The 4963-nt window shown below is 44.4% G+C and overlaps 1 pseudogene; it reads right to left on the reverse strand.

Annotated features, from left to right (window-relative positions):
• Positions 1-4471: 4471 nt before the first annotated feature.
• On the reverse strand, positions 4472-4709 carry LOC139263591 (U2 spliceosomal RNA; annotated as a pseudogene).
• Positions 4710-4963: the final 254 nt, after the last annotated feature.

Below are 4963 nucleotides of genomic sequence, written 5' to 3' on the forward strand. Positions count from 1 at the left end.
GAAACAACCTCTTTGCCTCCATCTTGTTTATCCCTTTCATTATTTTAAATGTTGCTATAAGATCACCCATCATCCTTCTGAACTCCAACGAGTAAAGACCCAGTCTACTCAATCTATCATCATAAGGTAACCCCCTCATCTCCGGAATCAGCCTAGTGAATCGTCTCTGTACCCCCTCCAAAGCTAGTATATCCTTCCTTAAGTAAGGTGATCAAAACTGCACGCAGTACTCCAGGTGCGGCCTCACCAATATCCTGTACAGTTGCAGCAGGACTTCCCTGCTTTTGTATTCCATCCCTCTCGCAATGAAGGCCAACATTCCATTCACCTTCCTGATTACCTGCTGATCCTGCAAACTAACTTTTTGGGATTCATGCACAAGCACCCCCAGGTCCCTCTGCACCGCAGCATGTTGTAATTTCTCCCCATTCAAATAATATTCCCTTTTACTGTTTTTTTTTCCAAGATGGATGACTTCACATTTTCCGACATTGTATTCCATCTGCCAAACCTTAGCCCATTCGCTTAACCTATCTAAATTTCTTTGCAACCTCTCTGTGTCCCCTACACAACCCGCTTTCCCACTAATCTTTGTGTTATCTGTAAATTTTGTTACACTACACTCTTTCCCCTCTTCCAGGTCATCTATGTATATTGTAAACAGTTGTGGTCCCAGCACCGATCCCTGTGGCACACCACTAACCACCGATTTCCAACCCAAAAAGGACCCATTTATCCCGACTCTCTGCTTTCTGCTCGCCAGCCAATTCTCTATCCATGCTAATACATTTCCTCTGACTCCGCGTACCTTTATCTTCTGCAGTAACCTTTTATGTGGCACCTTATCGAATGCCTTTTGGAAATCTAAATACACCACATCCATCGGTACACCTCTATCCACCATGCTCGTTATATCCTCAAAGAATTTCAGTAAATTAGTTAAACATGATTTCCTCTTCATGAATCCATGTTGAGTCTGCTTGATTGCACTATTCCTATCGAGATGTCCTGCTATTTCTTCCTTAATGATAGCTTCAAGCATTTTCCCCACTACAGATGTTATACTAACCAGCCTATAGTTACCTGCCTTTTGTCTGCCCCCATTTTTAAACAGAGGTGTTACATTAGCTGCTTTCCAATCCGCTGGTACCTCCCCAGAGTCCAGAGAATTTTGGTAGATTATAACGAATGCATCTGCGCTAACTTCCGCCATCTCTTTTAATACCCCGGGATGCATTTCATCAGGACCAGGGGACTTGTCTACCTTGAGTCCCATTAGCCTGTCCAGCACTACCTCCCTAGTGATAGTGATTGTGTCAAAGTCCTCCCTTCCCATATTCCCATGACCAGCAATTTTTGGCATGGTTTTTGTGTCTTCCACAGTGAATTATCTGCGGTAGGGAATTCCACAGTTAACAACTCTCTGAGTGAAGAAGTTTCTCCTCATCTCAGTCTTAAATGTCCGAACCCTTATCCTAAGACTGTGTCCCCTTGTTCTGGACTTCCCCAACATCAGGAACATTCTTCCCGCATCTAACCTGTCCAGTCCCATCAGAATTTTATATGTTTCTATGAGATCCCCTCTCATCCTTCTAAACTCCAGTGTATAAAGGCTCCGTTGATCCAGTCTCTCCTCGTATGTCAGTCCCGCCATCCCTGGAATCAGTCTGGGGCTGCACTCCCTCAATAGCAAGAACATCCTTCCTCAGATTAGGAGACCAAAACTGAACACAATATTCCAGGTGAGGCCTCAGCAAGGCCCTGTACAACTACAGTAAGACCTCCTTGATCCTATACTCAAATCCCCTAGCTATGTAGGCCAACATACCATTTGCCTTCTTCACCGCCTGCTGTACCTGCATGCCAACTTTCAATGACTGACGAACCATAACACCCAGGTTTCGTTGCACCTCCTCTTTTACTAATCTGCCGCCATTCAGATAATATTCTGCCTTCATGTTTTTGCCACCAAAGTGGATTACCTCACATTTATCCACATTATACTGCATCTGCCATGCATTTGCCCACTCACCTAACCTGTCCAATTCACCCTGCAGCCTCTTAGCGTCCTCCTCACAGCTCACACTGTCACCCAGTTTATTGTCATCTGCAAACTTGGAGATATTACACTCAATTCCTTCATCTAAATCGTTAATGTATATTGTAAAGAGCTGGGGTCCCAGCACTGAGCCCTGCGGCATCCCACTAGTCACTGCCTACCATTCTGAAAAGGACCCGTTTATCCCGACTCTCTGCTTCCTGTCTGCCAACCAGTTCTCTATCCATATCAGTACATTACCCCCAATACCATGTGCTTTGATTTTGCACACCAATCTCTTGTTTGGGACCTTGTCAAAAGCCTTTTGAAAGTCCAAATACATCACATCCACTGGTTCTCCCTTGTCCTCTCTACTTGTTACATCCTCAAAAAATTCCAGAAGATTCGTCAAGCATGATTTCCCTTTCATAAATCCAGGCTGACTTGGACTGATCCTGTCACTGCTTTCTGAATGCGCTGCTATTTCATCTTTAATAATTGATTCCAATATTTTCCCCACCACTGATGTCAGGCTAGCTGGTCTATAATTACCCATTTTCTCTCTCCCTCCTTCTTTAAAATGTGGTGTTACATTAGCTACCCTCCAGCCCATAGGAACTGATCCAGAGTCGATAGACTGTTGGAAAATGATCACCAATGCATCCACTATTTCTAGGGTCACTTCCTTAAGTACTCTGGCATGCAGACTACCAGGCCCCAGGGATTTATTGGCCTTCAATCCCATCAATTTTCCTAACACAATTTCCTGCCCAGGGAGGATATCCTTCAGTTCTTCCTTCTCACATATCCTTGAAATTGTAGAAGCCTTCAAATCAAAATAGAAGTGCTTTTTTAAATTCATTTAAGAGACGTGGGCGTCGCTAGAAAAGCCAGCATTTATTGCCCATCCATAATTTCCCTTGAGAAGGTATTGGTGAGCTGTCTTTTTGAGCCATTGTAGTTCGTGTGGTGAAGGTACTCCCACAGTGCTGTTAGGGAGGGAATTTCAGGATTTTGACCCAGTGACGATGAAGGAACGACGATATATTTCCAAGTCAGTATGGTGTATTACTTGGAGGGGAACTTGCAGGTGATGGTGCTCCCATGCGTTTGCTGCCCTGAACCTTTTAGATGGTAGAGGTCGCAGGTTTGGGAGGTGCTGTTGAAGAAGCCTTGGAGGGTTGCTGCAGTACATCTTGTAGATTGTACACACTGCAGCCACGGTGCGCCGGTGGTGGAGCGAATGAATGCTTAAGGTGGTGGATGGGATGCTAATCAAGCAGGCTGCTTTGTCCTGGATGGGTTCGAGCTTCTTGAGTGTTGTTAGCGCTGCACTCATCCAGCTCTAACAAAATTCCTGACCTGTGCCTTGTAGATGGTGGAAAGACTTTGGGGAGTCAAGAGGTGAGTCACTCACTAAAGAATACCCAGTCTCTGACCTGCTCTTGTAACCACATTATTCACATGTCTGGTGCAGTTAAGTTTATGATCAATGGTGACTCCCCCCAGGATATTGATGGTGTGGGATTCGGAGATGGTAATCCCGTTAAATGTCAAAGGGCAGTGGCTAGACTCTCTCTCATGTTGGAGATGGCCATTGCCTGGCACTTGTGTGGTGTGAATGTTGCTTGCTTGCAAATGTTTATAATGAAAGTTCCTGTATTGTTACAGCACATGTAATGTTATCATTTTCTTCAGTCTTATAGAATATACAGTACAGAAACATGCTATTTGGCCCAACAGTTCTATGCCGACATTCATGCTCCACTCGAGCCTCCTCCCATCCTTTTCACCTAACTCTAGCAGCATAACCCTCTTTTCCCTTTTCCCTCATGTGCTTATCTAGTCTCCCCTTACGTACATCTATACTATTCGCCTCAACCACTCCCAGTGGTAGCGAGTTCCACATTCCCACCACTCACTGGGTAAAGAAGTTTTTTCTGAATTCCCTATGTCATATAGATTATAACATTAGGCAGTCACAACTGTAATCACAATTTTTTGGTTCTAATCTTTCAAAAGTATTACATTTAAAACCTGATTTCTCAACCATTATACAACTGGAACATTCTGACCCAGTTACAATTGTATTTCAGGGGAGTGAATTTCAAGAGCAATAGGAGTCGATTTGGTTTATGTTGTGAAGTATCATTGAGCTGTTAGCTTCATGCCAGTGCGACTCACTGTTCTAGCACATTAATACGGACATTGCCTACCTCTAGTTACCTTCCCCACAACCATCAGGCTCCAAATATTCTTCATAGCTTCAAATCAGCCAGATTCTTCACTGCTGTTGCACACCAGCAGCTTTTTAAAAAAATTTTTTTATTCGTAGCCAATCTTTCCAATTCTTTGTCAAATCACAAACGCCTGAGGTCACCTTGCACACATCAAGGATCACGCTGCGCCAATGCTCTTAGCCAAAAGGCCGAGAGCCACTGCACCGTTCCTGGAAGTACTGCAATACCAGGTTCGTGCCATGGAGGTGGATGGGTCAGGCCCCCCACACACCTCTGTGGAGGTGGATGGGTCAATCCACCCCACCCACCTCCTATTTCCAAAAAGCATAGGAGAACCACCTTCCTGATCCAGGGAGAACCACTTTGGGGTCATGGTTACTCCCCTGTCAGGTCAGTTACGCATGATCTTAGCCAAAAGGCCGAGAAGCTTTCCTGATTTCAAGTGTGACAGCTGCAGCCAGTGTTAGCTGGACTTAGTACCGGCGACTTAGTATTCCCCAGTTCTGCCATGCACTGGAAACTTTGTAATCTCGATGTTTGTAAAGGGAAAAGAGACAGAACTCGAATATGATGAAATTAATCCCTGTTGGGACTGTATAAAATGCATTTTAATCAAAGTTTGAGGGAAGGGAATATATTTTAGGACTATGAGGTTCCTGTAGCAACTGCAAAAAAACCCCAATAT

The sequence above is a fragment of the Pristiophorus japonicus genome, chromosome 4 (assembly GCF_044704955.1).
Source record: "Pristiophorus japonicus isolate sPriJap1 chromosome 4, sPriJap1.hap1, whole genome shotgun sequence".
In the NCBI taxonomy this organism is placed as follows: domain Eukaryota; kingdom Metazoa; phylum Chordata; class Chondrichthyes; family Pristiophoridae; genus Pristiophorus; species Pristiophorus japonicus.